The sequence below is a fragment of the Notamacropus eugenii genome, chromosome 7, assembly GCF_028372415.1.
Source record: "Notamacropus eugenii isolate mMacEug1 chromosome 7, mMacEug1.pri_v2, whole genome shotgun sequence".
Taxonomy (NCBI): Eukaryota; Metazoa; Chordata; class Mammalia; order Diprotodontia; family Macropodidae; genus Notamacropus; species Notamacropus eugenii.
In genome coordinates this window covers 62469090-62486242 of record NC_092878.1, presented here as the reverse complement: position 1 = coordinate 62486242, position 17153 = coordinate 62469090, and the positions used below count along the sequence as shown (strand labels likewise).

The window sequence follows — 17153 nt, the reverse complement described above, 5'->3', positions numbered from 1 at the left end:
GTTTCTCTGTGTCTTTTGTGTGGAGTATTGATAGTGTTTTCTAACAACATGGCACTCTCTGTGTCTGTCTCTCACTCCCTCCCCCCTTCATTTGTGAGGCTTCCATCTGTTTTTTTTTCTTTTGTGGGGTTTTGTTATTATTATAGTCCATACTGAACAGTTCTAATGCCTAGAGGGAAAGAAAGAAATAGAGACAGAGGAAACAGACATGACTTTTAGCCTTAAAGCTTTTACAACCAACTAAATGTAAATCAGAGTGAAAAGGAGTAAGAGTGAAGAAATATGGCTTACTTTCCTATATGTGTATTTTTTTTTTAAGCTGCAGTCAACCATTTTGAAGGTCACATCATTCAGAGCTTGCCAGGGCTCTGCCACCATGGTGGGTTTCCATGAGAGAGTTGCCATGACAACAAATGAGCCAACCAAAGAAGGCCTCACTGCCACGCCTGAGTCACCACAGGAATCAATGTGAGTTTCATCTCCTTTCCTCTTTCCTAAACAGCAAAAGATTTTGACCTAAAGCTTGTGTGTGTGTGTGTGTGTGTGTGTGTGTGTGTGTGTGTGTGTGTAAGAGAAATCTAAAAGATAAAAGGGAAAGATATTCTATTACAGTGTCCCCTGTGATATGAAGTGGTCCAAAGGAAAATGGAAATGAATGACCAAAAGTCATAAAAGAAATCAATTTGGATAAATATCAAAGTCTATTCAGGACCTGTGGTCAAAACTATCATTCTTAAATAGTCTTAGATCATCTTCAGTTTCTCTAGGAGACTTCCTCATGTCTGCCCACTCTCTTGCTCAGTTTTAGTAACCCACATTCCCATTTAGTTCTGCTTAAATAAACAGAATTAACAGTATCAAGTTATGATAAAATAATGGTTTTGCATCCTGCCCCAACTGTCCTCCATGCTCCCATCATCCTCTAGAAATAGTTAAGAAACATTCCAGAAAAGATGATCAACCAAAAATATAACTCCAAAATATCCTGGAAATTTTAAGCAATAAATGGCACTGAAACTAGAGCATTTTCACAGACAAAACTGTTGCCCACAATCACTCACCTGGATTAACATTAATCCTTAAAAATCTCAGAGCAGTGTTTTTAAAAGATGTTAGCACACCACAATACTCATAACCTCCAACCTACGTAGAATGCAAAGTTCTCAAAATATAGGGACCTCGTGAAAGAAATTAAAGGCAATGTGGGAGCAGGGGAAAAAAATATATATTATCCCTCTAGTCCTGTCTGCTATTGGAATTGTCTCAAAGATGCTTTCAGTGATCCTCACAAGATGAGAGTCCTTCTGAATACTGTTATTCAATTATAGAAAGCAATCATTTCATTGCTCTGCGAAATAGTCTTCAGACTATTAAATACAACAGAACAATAGCGGTATACCAACCAGTCCCTGGACTATTTCTGTCTGAACTCCATTTAAAAAAAAAGATAAGAAGGATCAGATAACAGCAATACTAAAGAATTCACATTTATGCATGGTGTGCATTTATAAATATTTTACACTTATGTAGTGTTTGAATTTTACCGAGTTCTTTCCTTCCAACCCAGTAAGATAGGCAGTACAAATGTTACCCTCGATTTATAGATGAGGAAACTAACATGTCGATGTGAGTGAAACAGTTAGTGGCAAATCCAGAGACTTGAACATAAGGGTCTTGAATTTGTCCCTACTTCATCTAGTTGAGCTTCATGGTTTGATATCTGCCCAGCCATCTCGTGTCTGTAGTACACCCAGAATTTGATGAACTCCAAGATGTCTCCTACTCCCCCTTCCTCTTACTGAAAGCTGAATTTAACAAGGGGTTAGCAATTACAAAGGGCAGCTAGGTGGTTCAGTGGATATGGTACTAAGTCAGGAAAACTCCTCTTTCTGAGTTCAAACTTGGCCTCGGACACTCTGTGACCCTGGAAAAGTCACTTAACCCTGTTTTCCTCAGTTTCCTAACCTGTAAAGTGAGCTGGAGAAGGAAATGGCAATTTATTATCCATTATCTTTACCAAGAAAACCCCAAATGGGGTCATGAAGAGTCAGACACAACTAAACAACAATAATAGCAATTATAAGAATATAATCTATGAAAATGTACAAAATGGTACCAAATGAGAACTAACGTGGATCTGTCCACTGTTAAATGTTTCTTCTAAATTAGTCCCAGACAAAGCCCCAGTCTGGAAGAAGACATCAACTATGAGAAGGATAAGTTGCCATTTGGAGTGTGAGAAATGCTGAATCTCTTTCCTTCTCCCAGGTTCTCAGCAACCTGATTCTTCCTTCCACGTTACACTGTGGTTGACTCCTTTCATTTGCCAGAAATTTATTGGTCACCATATAAATTTATAACACAATTTGACTAATTAGTAATAGACATTTTGACCAGTCCTGGTCTTTGTACTGCCTCTGTATCTCCCTATCATTTATTCCTCAGTCAGCAAATCATGGGACCACATTAACATATCCTTCCTGATTGGCTAATATTCATTATCAAGTTGGTTAATGGCTCGCCGTTGGTTCCAGCGACTTGGGTCAATTCCCTGGCTACTCACTTAAGAGTCATATAGCTTCAAAGACTCAAAGACAGTCAGAGCAAGAAGAGACCATGTAAATCATCTTCATTTTGTAAGTGAGAAAAGCTGAGTCCTAAAGAAGTCAAGGTAACTTTTTGTTTGTTTTTCTAGAAAATAAAGACAATACCAAGAGAAAAGAGTTAGAATGGGGCAGCTGGGAAGAAAAGTAGGGAAAAGAGACACAAAAAGAAAGATGAAGATAGAAAAACATTGAATGATTTTGACCATAAATCATTTCCATTTTCTTCCCAAAGAGTTAACAGGCTAACACCAGACCAGTGCTGACAGTATAACAAAGAAGAATAAGAAAAGGATGTCAACTAGATGGTAAATGTCTTTTTCAACTAGCACTTGTCACCCCTGAAGACAAGAAGTACACCTGACATGACAGCAACAGAAAAGATGAGTCACATCTTTCACTTTTTATAAACCTGTTCTGAGGTTTCAGATGGCCTTTTAGCATCTCATTTGGGCCCTCCACCTAACTCAGGCTCTTCTCTCACAATGCAATGGCAAAGAGGGTAAGGAAGCACATAGAAGGAATCCTTCCAGCATTCCTTTTTGTTGATAACCTGCTTTTTTTCATGCCAGTGTTTGAGGATAAATGATACATATAATGATAACTAAGTCCAAGATTCACATGAGATATTCCAGAGGGATAGAATTGCCTTACTATTTATTACTCACTTTCCCTGCCAATAATATAGTGTCTTCTGAGGTAAACACTTTTTCCTGATTGATATTGTATTAGATAGGGAACTAGAATGGAGTCAGAAAGATCGGTGTTCAAATCCCAACTCACAGCTTACAACTTGTGTGACCCAACTTCCCCTCTCTGTGCCTCAGTTTTCTCATCAATAAAATGAGGGAATGGGACTTAATGGTCTCTCAGATCTCCTCCAGCTCTAAATCTATGATCTAGATGTGGCACAGTGGATAGAGCTCCAAGCCTGGAGTCATGAAAACTAATCTTTCTGAGTTCAAATGTAGCCTCAGATACTGTGTAACCCTGAGCAAGTCACTTAACCCTGCTTGTCTCACTTTCTTCACCTGTCAAATGAGCTAGAAAAGAAAATGGCAAACCACTCCAGTATCTTTATCAAGAAAACCTCTAATGTGGTCAAGAAGACTCAGACATGAATAAAATTACTTCACAACAGTAACGTACTTCTAAAGAAATCACAGTTTACCTTTTATTTGGGTGAAGGCAGTGTAGAATTACAAAAGCCTTTTGAATTGGACATAAAACCCACATGAGATCTCCTTTTTGAACAACTCTGAAATTTCAGAATATCTTCAGTATTTTTTCTTTAGAGTTAGTCAAACATGAAACATAATATCCCACTGTAATATGATGGTGACAAAGCTCATTTGTCATTCAAATCATTTCAGTTCATTAGAAAAAAATGTCAATTTTAATTCAGTGCCTTCTATGTTCCAGGCACTTTGCATGCTAAGCACTACATATAAAAGGGCAAAAATGAAATAGTCATTTCCCTCAAGGAGCCTACATTCTATTGTCAAGGGAGAGAAAAAGCATAAACATAAATCATAGCTCTAGAGTTGAAAGAGATTTCAAAGGCCATTTAATTTAAGTCCTTTCTTTTAGAGAGGTTCAAGTGACTTGTCCGAGGTCACATAAGTAGTGACCATCAGAGGTGGAATTTGAACCCAGGTCCTCTATTTCTAAAGCAAATGCTCTTGCCACCCAACCATGCTGTTTCCAGCCATATGACCCTCCTTCTCAGCACATATAAATTGAAGATAATTTCAGAGAAGGGAAGATTACCAACAATTGATAAGTTCTGGAAGAGTCCTCTGTAGGAGATGAGTTAAACTGAATCTTAAAGGGTAATCAGGATTCCAAGAGGCAGAGGTGAGAAGGAAGTATATCCAGTTAATCAATTAACAAGTATTTTAAAATATCTATGACATGGAAGGAATTGTGCTAGGCTTGTGCTGGGGTTAGAAAGTGAAATATTTCCTACAGAAATAAATATATTCAATAAACAAATGAACAGATATATAGCATGTGAACTGAAGGAGGAAATGGCAAACCACTCCAGTATCTTTGCCAAGAAAAGTCCATGGACAGCATTGATGTGCTATGGTCCATGGGGGTCACCAAGAGCTGGAAATGACTGGATGACTGAAGAACAACAAATAGCAGATGAATAGATTTTAAATGTATCAAAATATATGGAAAACTTTACATCGCTACCATGATTCTATTGACATTGGTAATTGTTTTTACACCATATCTAAAATCACATCACAAATCCCTTCCTTTACAAACACTGTTCATTAGAGAACCACAAATCCCCCTTTTCCAGTGAAAGAAAATGGGAAATACTTGAATGAAAATCAGGACAACTTCTTTCCAAGCTATATAAAAGAGAAAAGTTACTCTGGTGTACTACTCAAGCCACCCTGGGTTGAATTATTAATCATGGAAGAATTATTCATTAAGAATTATTAATAATAGCGGTATTAGAGTGGTTTACTTCATTATGAATCTTACTTTAATCAGACTTACTATGCTCGTTACCTTCCGTCACTTTCAAAAAATAGGCACCCTTCCTCTTCTAAGGCCAATACCTTGTATCAGGAAGAAAGAGTTGTGTCCTCCTTCCTTCCAGTTTTGTTATTTAGTATTTTAGTTTAGAGGGAACTAGAGCATTGGACCTGTAATCAGGAAGACCCGAGTTCAAATTCTGCCTTGGATGCTTATTATCTGTGTGACTCTAGGTAAGTAAGTTAACCTTTCTTGGCCTGTTTCTTCATCTGTGAAAGGGGAATGATAATGGCACATACCTCGGAGGTTGTTGAGAGAAAAAAATGAGGTAATATTATAAAAACACTTTGTACATTAAGTGCTTTATAAATTCTAGATATCATTATTACTATTAGTTTTCTCTCCTTGGACACCTGCTCTATGACTCCCACGCTGCCAAATCCAGGTGTATTGATATGATTGGGGGGGAAAGTGATTGACATGCCTAAATTATTTTTGTCTACACCTGTCATTTGTTAGAGGATAATTGGGCCCTCACTTCTCTCTGTACATCTTTCTCTCTCTCTCTCTCTCTCTCTCTCTCTCTCTCTCTCTCTCTCTCTCTCTTTCTCTCTGTATCTGTCTCTCTCCCTCTCTCTCTGCTTCTCTCCCTGTCTCTCTTTGTCTCTCTCTGTGTGTGTTTCTCTTTGTATGTTTCTCTGTGTCTATGTGTGTGTTTTTCTCTGTGTTTCTCTGTGTGTATGTGTTTCTGTGTGTGTGTATTTCTCTCTCTCTCTCTCTCTCTCTCTCTCTCTCTCAGAGAACCCATTTCTTTCTATGGGTTCAATTATCATCTCTACACAGTTGACTCCTAAATCTATATATCCAAGGCTAGTCTTTCTCCTGAGCTCCAGTCCCACGTTACCAACTGACCACTAGATATTTCCATTTGGAAACTCTATAGGAATCACAAATTCAATGTACCCCAAGCAGAATTTCTTATCTTTCCCACCACCTAAGCCACTCTTCTTTTAAACTTTTCTGTTTCTCTCAAAGACACCACCAACTTTCCAGCCACCCAAGTTTGCAACCTCAGAGCTGCCCATGACTCTTTGCTCTCCCTCATCCTCACATCCAAAAAGATTCTAGGTCTTTATTGACTCTGCTTCCACATCTCTTGCGTCTGTTTCTTGTTCTCTAATCATAAGGTCACCATTCTCATTCAGGACCCCCTCACATCTTGCTTTGTTCTTCTTACTTTATATATGTCCCCTCTCCCATCCAGCCCTCACAATCCTAGAGAACTGCTTTGACCTCCATACTCCCTCATTCAAAGAACCTTCAGTGGCTCCCTACTAACTTGGCTAAAATAAGAACTCCTGTCTTTTGGATTTAAAGTGCTTCACATTCTGTCTCCAGCCTGTCTTTTCAGGTTTACTGTACATAACTGTCTTCTGTTTTCTCATTTGGTGTTTCATCTTCAGCTCCCATATCTCTTCCCAGGCTGTCCCCCAGGCCTAAAATCCACTCACACTTCTGACTCTCAGAATTCCTAGCTTCCTTCAGTACCCAGCTCAAATGTCACCTCCTATGAGTCTTTCTTGATTGTCCCTGCTGATAGTGGCTTCTCACATCCCAGAAATTTTCTTGACATTGCTTTGTATTTACTTATATGTATATATGTCCCCTCCCAAAAAAAAATTCAATTCAACATGCAAATGCCAGGCACTGTGCTAAGCTCTGGGGTTACAGGAGACAATAATGAAACAGTCACTATTCTAACAAAGCATATATTCTTCTGGGAGGACGAAGTTGGAAGAGCAGAGGATAACCTAGATACAGATGATAGATCTAGAATAAATCTAGAATCTGAAGGGACTTCAGAGGGCCTCTAGTCTACCTCCTTCGTTTTACAGATGATAGTAAGCAGATTAAGTAATTTGCTCAATGTCAAACAAATAGTAAGCCTAAAAGGTGAGCTTTTTAACCCAGGAACTCTGTCTTCAAACTAAGTGGTTTTGTTTTTTTTTTTTTCTTGCCTGAGTCTTCCTGCTTGGAAGTTGACATTCCACTTATGAGTCTGATGCCAATACTCATTGACTTGGAAGTTTTAACCTCCTTTGTTTTTCTGACCTTAGTAGGGTCACTTCTCCTTGGGCAATCTGGTGGCCCTACATTCCTGGGAGCTCACTATATTGGTCCATATAGACACACCCTTCACTCTACCACAGCTTGTCCTTTACCCTACCACACCCAAACACAAGGGATTCAACTGCCTCACCCTCTCTAGCAGCAAGAATTGGAAGATTATACCATCATACCTAGCTCTAAGAGTTCTTTCCACTATACCACCCAGCCCTTCTTAGTGCTCAGTTTTCTCACCTATAAAACTGCTTGTCTTCGTATTCCCAGTGCCCAGCACAGAGCTTGACACATAATAGTAAATGAATAAATGCTTGTGATGGATGGATTCCTCTATCTTCTAAAAAACAAAATTAAAAAAAAAACCCAAGACCTTTCCTTTGCAGCTCTCTTATTTCAATTACCACATTCTCCTTTTATTTTCATTATTTATGCACGTATGTCATCTCTCCTAACACACTTTAAGCTCTTTGAAGTTAAGAATCATATCTTTTTGAACATTGGTTCAAAGCACTGTACAAAGTAGGTGCTCAGTAAGTATAGGCCAAGTTTGAATTTGAATGTCTTAATGACCAATAACAACAAAAAAAATGATACTGACAAAAATATATATGTGTGTGTGCGTTTATATATATATATACATATACACATTTATGTAGAGCATGTCTGTTGTTGCATATATGTGTGTAAATGTATCAATTGTGTATGTGTGTGTATATATGTAAATACATACATGTATGTGCAGATTTAATTATATTAAGTATAAGAATGGAAGCATTATTCCGTATCTATGTGTGATGTATATGTATGATACCCATATCAAAATCACTGCCTTACATTTTACATATTCTTATGTGAACAGGGCAGTGAGGTGGCTCAGTGGGTGGAGCGCTGGGCCTGGAGTCAGGAAAGGCTCATCTTCCTGAGTTCAAATCCAGCCTCAGACATTTACTGGCTGTATCATACTGGGCAAATCAATTAATTCTGTTTGCCTCAGTTTCCTCATCTGTTAAATGAGATGGAGAAGGAAATAGCAAGCCATTCCAGAATCATTGCTAAGAAAACTCCAAGTGGGGCCACAACAACATTCTTATCTGACCAGTGCTACCTACTCTAAAGTCTGACCTCTCTAAGGATGTTCTCATATCACAGCTGAAATCATTTATGTGTTGGTAGATTTTAGATAGAGCACTAGAATTTCTAGCCTTAAGACTCCATTCTACGCTGTACTCTGTCACTTTAACTGAGTGGATATCTTAGGCAAAGTGTCTCTGCCTCAATTTATTCTGTAAAATGGAAGAGGCACAATAGAGAGCTGTCTCTTTTTAAAGCAGTCCCAATAACAGGCACACTCTATCTTAGACGCTTGCCTTTAAATGAACTTTCTTGTACTCCTCTACCTGCCAGGGGAGTTGTGAGGCTTAATTAATTAAAGAACTTTGGATGAAAGAGGCACCAGGCACTGAGAATTATCATCAAGGAGAACTGTGGAAAATAAAGAAAAGACTTTTTTCTTTCTCTGCCTGTTAAATCCATTTCACCTAGGGCTTAGCAAAGGCTGAGTCATCTATTGTTTAGAGAATATTCAATTTTTGCTGAGTGCAGAGTGAAAATGAGCCAATGCAAAGGCAGGACAGGGAGCCCCTGTCCTTCAGCTTAAAATAGGTATTCTCTTCCAAAAATATGTTCCACTCCAATCCCTCTTTTAGGGAAGAGTATGGCCAGGTGAATAATCAGAAGTTTCAAGGAAGAACAGTAGGGTCAAGGTCATGTTACCTAAGCCACATCACAGGATGTGTAACAAGAGGCTTCCCAGTTTGTAGATCTTAACAACGCTTGTGGAAATTGGCTTCTTTCCTGGACTTAAGGAAAAGGAGGTTGGGAGGAGGGGATAGATTCCTCCCAAACTCTGAAGGGATATAAAGAAAGCTTGATCATTTCAAGTTGACTTTCTTGCAAGGAAATGTTGGCATGGCCATATAACCCCAGAGTACTGCTCTATTAAGGTCATAGTTGAACCTGTTTTACAGAGAGTGGAGAGACTAATTCCATTCCCACAATGAGATGATAGAAACAGGTTCCATTCCTAGATACCCTGACCTCAAACTATAGAATGGTCATATCATATCCATACAGTGGATATATTGATCATACCCCTAAATTTCCTATTTAATTCCTGCTCATGTATATACATACATACATACATATGTCTCTCAATCTCTTTCTCATTCTCTCTCTCTCTATATATATAGAGAGAGAGACACACACACACACACAAATATACATATATGTATATGTGTATATATACTCATACATATATATAATACACACACTATATATGTGTTTGTGTGTATATGGGTATATATATATATGTGTGTGTATTATATTACAGATAAACCATATGATTTTCAATTTTCTGCTGCCACATAACTAGGCATATGGGCCCTTCTTCTCTACCTAGAGCATCTCTAAAGCTTTTAGACAGTAAAAAGGCAGTTGCTCTTTCAGGGATAGTGATGGAGATTTTTCCAAAATAAGGTAGACTATGCCCTCAGGAGCCCTACTGACAACAGCATTATTTTACAGTGATTATTTGACAATGACCACCCCAATGGCCCTTTCTCAATCCTCGTCCTTATTGACTTCTTCGCAGTCAATTAATAAGTCATTCAAAAAGCACTTATTAAGCTCCTACTGTAGCCCAGGAGCTGTGCAATGCACTGGAGATATAAAGTCAAAAGACACTCAGAACTCTCAAGGAACTCGGTCTAACAGAAGAGACAATATCAAAACAACTGCATACATACATACAAATACCTACAATTACATACAAACAGGTATATATAGAAGCATGTGATTCTTTTGAACATTCTCTCCTCCTGGATATTCTCTCCTCTCTAGGTTTTCATGACACTCCTCCCTCATTCTCTTCCTACCTCCATCCATGTCCTTTCTTGGATCTTCATTCATGTCACATCCACTGGCTACAAGTATACCCTGAGGCTCTATCCTGGTTTCTTTTCTCTTTACATGCTTTCATTTGGTGGCCTTATTAGCTTACATGGGTTCAATTACTGTATGTAGATGACTGCCACATTAATATCTCTCTCTCTCTTTCTCTCTCTCTCTCTCTCTCTTTCTCTCTCTCTCTCTTTCTCTTTCTCTCTCTCTTTCTCTCTCTCCTCTCTCCATACATATATATATACACACTATATATATACACATACATCCCTGGTCTCTCTCCTGAGCTTTGGTCCTATAGAACCAGCTATCTACTAAATATTTCAGATTGGATTTCCTGTAGGCATCTAAAATACAACATTCACTAAACTGAACCCATGTTTATTTGTTTTACCAAACCCATTCTTTTCTTACTGTTGAGGACACCACCATTCTTCAAGTCACCTAGGCTCATAATCTCAGTGTTAGTCTCAGTTCCTCAATCTCACTCAACTCACATATCCAATCATTTCCAAAACCTCATCTTTTCTATCTTCCACAACTTCTTTCCTCTTACACAGCCACCACCTTAGTCCAGGCCTTAAATACTTCTCATTTGGACTATTTCAATAACCTTCCAATTAGTCTCACTGACTTAAGTTTCTCTCCACTTCAATCCATTCCCGCACGGTCACTTCTTACACGTCATTATCCTCCACTCACTCTTCAATCCATTTATACTGGTTTACTTGTTGCTCCATGTGCATGTCACTCCATTTTGCACCTCCATGATTTTGCATTTGGTGTCCATATCTGGAACACTCTCCCTAGTAACCTCTATTGCTTGGAATCTCTGGTTTTCATTCAAGACAAAGTTCAAATGCTCCCTTCTACCTAAGGCTTTTCCTGGCTCCCAGGCTGCTAGTGACTTCTTCTGTAGGGTTCCTTTGTATCTACTTTGTGCTTATCATATATATCCTCATATATGTTTATGTCGTCTTTCTTTAGAATCTATGCTCCTTGAAGGTAAAGACGGATACATTTTTTATTTATATCTTTATCACTTAGCACAATATCTGGGATATAGCAGGTGCATAATCAATGATTGTTCATCAGCTGATTGGTTGGTTGGTTGATCTGTACAACACCCACTCTGCTTTCTAGTCTTGTCTATTTCCCTTATTTCTCTGGGAACCAGCATGAAGAGAAAATCTTCCTCTTTAAGAGAGTATATTCAACAACCTAAATTTGAAAAACCAAGCAATCCGGTAAAAGTTATTCTTGTTTATTCGTAAAGTAGGGGGTTGGTAAACTGTGGTACTTGAAATAATTTCTGGGGCACTCTACCACTAAACACTGTATGTACCTTTCATTTCTTCATTTTTCCATTTTCTTCCTCTCTCTTCTTACTCTTTTACTTATATATTCCTCTTTTTTGTCTTCTCAGTTCAGTTCAGTTTAATTCAACATATGGTTCTTCAGCATATACTAAGTACAAGATACTGTATTGGGTTCTGGGGATATAAAAAATAGACACAATCCCTGAGCTAATAGAGCTTACAGTCTAGTAGGGTAACAGAAACATCTATACAGACCCCAATAGTACAAATTAAGATATGATGATACGCACAGGAGAGATAAAAGAGCCTGACTTGTGAGATCCAAGGAAGGAGACAACTCTTCTAATTGAAGAGAACAAGGAAAGCTTAATAAAGAAGATGATATGTAATGGAGGTAAGGAAGAAAGAGGATTCTGACACACAGAAATGTGGGGCATCCCATGCAAATGGTGCAGGAGAGGGCTGGAAGAGATTAGAAAAGAATGAACTCAGGTTGTCTACAGTTTAGCAAATAAGAAGAGGGAAGATGTAGACTATCAGAACAGAGCAGTACCACAGAAATCAAGGGCCAAGGATATTAAGGATGAGCTAGCCAATAGTACCAAATGTCATCACTATATCAAGAAGAAAGAGGGCCCAAATGAGGTCATTGGGCTTTGCAACTAGGTCACTAATGACTTGGGATGGGGTATATTCAGCAGAGTGGTTCAGATATAGGCCAGACTGCAAAGAGTTGAAGTGTAGGTGGGTGGTGAGAAAGTATCGGCAGGAGAGCATAAAGAACTCCTTCTTGGAATTTAGCAGTGAATGGGTAAAAACAGAGAGGATTATAGCTTGGGAGAGTAGCATAGTCATAGAAAGTTTTGTTTGTTATTGTTTTTGTTTTATTTAGGATAGGATCTTGAATATATGTGTAGGCAATGGGGAATGATCCTTAAGATGAAAATCTGTATGTCTGTATAATTGACCATCCTTACAGTAGCCACCAGTCCAAGTTTGGTTTCTGAGAAAATCAAGGCATCTTCATAGTTATATCTGAATGTTTGGCCTTTCTGTCATGAGCTTAATCCACGTGCTTTTAAGTAGAGAAAACGGATTGTGGCATACTTCACTAACAGCTTTCAATCCCTCAATTATGCCATCAAATCCTCCTCCAAAGTATTTGAGGATTATGTACTCCAAAAATAAACCAAAGGAAAGTCAGAGAGAATTGCCCTCCCTCCCCCAAATGATGAAGGTTCTGCCAGGATTTATTTATGAGCATGGATTATGGAGTTAGTTCCTGACTCCACAGCCAACTGTTGTTGACTAAGTGACTGCTTAGGGGACAACTAGATGATGGGTCAATGAGTATTTGGAATGATTTAGGAGCATGACTAAAGGGGGTGACTACTGTTGACAAAGTGACTGCTTTGGGGGCACCAGAATAATGAGTTAAGAAGTACTTGGAATGTATAAACAGTTGAAGGCAGAGCTCAGAGAATAGGGGGTGAAACTGAGGGATAGAGAGATATCTCAAAGTATGCATTCCCTTTCCCAATAATGGGAAATAGAACTTCCATTGCACAGCAACTATAAGGAGTGCATATGTGCGTGTGTGTGTGTGTATATAAAGAAATAGAAAGACAGAGAGATAGATATACACATATATGTATTATGTATATATCTGTGTGTTTAAGTGAGAGGAATGCTAGATCAGGAAAAAATCGGCAGACAACCATCCCCTCCAAAAAAAAAAAAAAGGATTTACCTTGCATTTATTTTGTAAATGCATTTTGCAAATTTAGAAAGTTTTTCTAGAATATCCCCCAAGCACTTTAACTCTTGCCTTAGCACACTGGTTAGCTCCATGCTATCTTTGGTTCCACACAGAGCAGAAGTGCATATGGAACCCTGAAAGATGATTATAGGATGATATTATTTAGAACTGGAAGGAAACTTAGAATTCTAGTTAAACTCCTTGTGTTACAAGTGAGGAAACTGAGGCACAGAGAGTTTAAATAATCTACCCAAGGTCACAAAGGTAGGTAAGAAAACACAATTAGTATTCTGATTTCAAGTCCAGTACAATTCCTCCAAAACTACAGCTGCGCCTACAGGCTCTAGAAAAGTTTGACTATTCTTGGTGAAAAGTAGACACTTGGAAGACCATTATTAAAAGAGCACAAGACATCAATTTTTTTTTTTTGCCTTTGAGAGCCTAGGTGGTTCAGCATATGCAGAACTGTATTGGGAGTCAGGAAGAACTGAGTTCAAATCCAGTCACAGATACTTACTAGCTGTCCGACCCTGGACAAGTCATTTAACTTTTGTCTGCCTCAGTTTCCTCAACTCTAAAAGGAGGATAATGATAACACCTACCTCTCAGGATTATCCTAAGGAAAATGAAGCGAGATTATATTTGTAATGAACCTAGCATAGTGCCTGGCACACAGTAGGCAATTAATAAATGCTTGTTTCTTTCCTTCTTCTTTCCTCATTTTCATCTCCTCCGCTATCATTGCCCCATGTCTCAGTTATCACTGCCTCTCATCTATTTGAATGCACCAGACTACTAACTGCAGTCTCTCTTTATTTCAATCTGTCCTGCACACCTGCCAGATTCTATTTCCCAATGCACTGATCTAATTACATCATTTCTCTGTTCAATTTGATTCAATTCAACAAACGCTTAGTATTTATGATGTCCAAGTCAGTGTCCTAGGTGCTAGAGATATAATGACCAAAAAAGGGTCTCACCCTCAAGGAGTTTATAATCTTCTCTAAGACTTTCACTATCCCTACCAAATCCATTCTACCTTCACCACATTTTGCCTTTAGAGTTCAAACAATATTTTTACAGTATGACATCCAAAACTACCTATGGCATAACCCTAATCTACCTTTCCAAAAATACCCTGCCTAATTCATTTCCTTCCTCTTTATTACAATAGGGATTGATACACTTCATGATAATAATAAATACTTTAATTTTCTATAGACATTTATAGATTGTGAGGTGCTTTCATATATATTACTTTAATAAGCTTCATTCTGTGTATTAAAACCCCAAGATGAGATTACTAAAATTCATAAAGGTTAGAGGATTTGCCTAAAGTCACACAACATATCTAAGACTTGAACTTGGACCTTCTGATTCCAAATCCAGTGTTGCTTTTTTTCATTATATCATACTACCTCATCCTTATGGCATACCTCCTTCTACCTTGAATTATAGTCCTCTGCCGGAAAAAAAGCCGTGAGGGAAGGGAATGTTTCCAATTTATTTCTGTATCCCACTCAGTGCCATCTACACAGTTTGTGCTTAATATTTGCTTAATTGAATTGAATCAAATAGCTATTGCTATTAAAGACAAAGACTGTCATACCACCAACCTCCTTTTCCAGAAAAAAGAGTCCAATTGAGCAGCAAGTATGTATTAAACACCTATCCTATTCTAAATTCTAAAGTCACTGTAAATGCAAAGACAAAGCAACACAGTCTTATGAAAGTCAAATGGATTTCAGAGGATCAATCATCACTTGTATATATGGTGAACACCAGAGAAAACATATAAAACACTATGTACTAGGGAGACAGATTAACATCTGATTTTCAAATCTAGCAGTTACTTACTGGATTGATTCCTCAAAGTTTCTGAGCATGAGATTAAACTGAAGGAAAATTAAACTCATTGGAAGAAAAGATAAAACCTAAGAGGTCACTCTGGCACTCAGTACCTTCTACTCCAAACATGGTTGGGTTTTTTTTTCCTTTGAAAATTAAATGCTATGTGTTCATTTAAGGCATTTATCTGAAGCCTGTTTCCACACCTGGAAAGCACTTCCTTCTATCCTCACCTCTATTTCTCAAAATCTCTAGTTTCTATAAAAATCAATTCAAGCGATATCCCCTATATGAGACCTTTTTCAAGTTACCAGTTGCAGAGCCCTCCCCACCCCACCCCCAAGTACCTCACATTTATTTTGTGCGTGTATATATGTATATATATATATACATATATATATACACACACACATATATACATACATATGTACACACACACACACACAAACACACACACACACACACACACATATATATATATATATATATATATATATATATATATATATATATATATATACATACACACATCCATTGTGTGTGTGTTTATAAGTTATCCTCCCCCAGTGGAATGTGGGATCCTTGAAGGCAGGGACTTTTTCACTTTTCTCGTTATCTCTCCAATACCAAACATGACTCCTGATACATAGTTCATTCTTAATAAAGACTTGTTAATTGATTGATTGACTGATTGATTTCATGTATCTATTCATAGGGCAGCTAGGTGACACTGTGGATAGAGCTCTGGGCCTCGAATCAGGAAGAACTGAGTCCACACCTAGCTTCAGACACTTACTAGCTGTGTGACCCTGGGCAAATCACTTAACCCCGTTTGCCTCAATTTCCTCATCTGTAAAATGAGCCAGAGAAAGAAATGGCAAACTACTCCAGTTTCTTTGCCAAGAAAACCACAAATGGGGTCACAAAGAGCTGTATATGACTGAAATGACTGAACAATAATCTATTCTTAATCATCAGATTGTTCACACAACATACTAATATTCTTCCCTCATTGCAAATATTCTTCCACTCTCCCAACAGGATTTTACATTGCCCTTAGAAACAAGTACATTGAAAAGAAAACCAGCCCCTTCAGAAAATTTCCTCCAAATCATTCCTGGTGTAATGTAAATGACAAATTGGCAAAAGACCAATGAATAAAACTGAAATATCTTGCCTAGCTGGACAGCCCGTAAGAAATATTTTCTATTTGAGATCTGTAAATAGCTTCAGCTCCTCCACTTCATACAAGCATGTGGTATAGTAGAAAACAGAAGAGAAACACCACAGTTAGTGGAAAGATTCTTATAAGATCTGGCTTTGAATTCCAGCTCTTATCCTTCCTATTTGACCTTGAGCCAGTCACTTCCCTTTAATTGGTTTTAGATTCCTCTTCTTTAAATGGAAAGCTTGGGTCTAGTTGATCTCTGAGGTGCCTTCTAACTCTTGATCCTATGAACCCAATGCCAAGTCAACTTCTTGCTCTATAGCTGCTGTCCAGCTTAAGCTATAATGTATCTTTATTTTACATTAATATGTATAGGACTGATATTATGGGAATTTGCCTAATCTACCCTTTCTCTTCAATAAAGAATACATGAAAATCAAGTCTCTCCTATATGTTAAGTTCATTTCTGCCTCTGTGGCATTGTTCATGCTGTTCCTCAGGACCAGAATATTCCAACAATTCTTCTTGGTCAAAGTTCAAAACCCAGTTCAAGCCTGATCTCTCCCAGGAAGCCTTCTTTTATTACACTAGCCACACTGATCACTTCTTTGTCTGATTTCCTATAACATTTATCACATGCATCATATATTTTACCTGATTTTTAAAAAAATTTCTTCCTATTCTCCAGTTATTTCAAGGATCTGAGTTTTGCTTACTATCCAGATTGTAAATTTCTAGAGGAAAGAAATTATATAATGTGTCCAATTTCTCCCAAGGTCCTTCCTAACACAGTATTACTTGTATAAATCAATTTAACTTAAAAAAAGAAAGCTTGCAATGTGAAAAGAATCACCCTATAGGAGCTTAGAAGATATAGT

The 17153-nt window shown here is 37.9% G+C and overlaps 1 protein-coding gene and 1 long non-coding RNA gene across 3 annotated transcripts in view; one reads left to right on the top strand and one right to left on the bottom strand.

Moving 5' to 3' along the window:
• LOC140513940 (neurexin-3) overlaps positions 1 to 17153 on the bottom strand; it is an 816372-nt gene that overhangs the window by 425614 nt on the left and 373605 nt on the right. The gene's annotated exons all lie outside the window — the stretch shown is intronic.
• Positions 403 to 3031, top strand: LOC140513942 (uncharacterized). Its single transcript, XR_011970419.1, has 3 exons — positions 403 to 468; positions 2446 to 2671; positions 2839 to 3031. It is a non-coding gene; the product is annotated as an uncharacterized lncRNA (long non-coding RNA).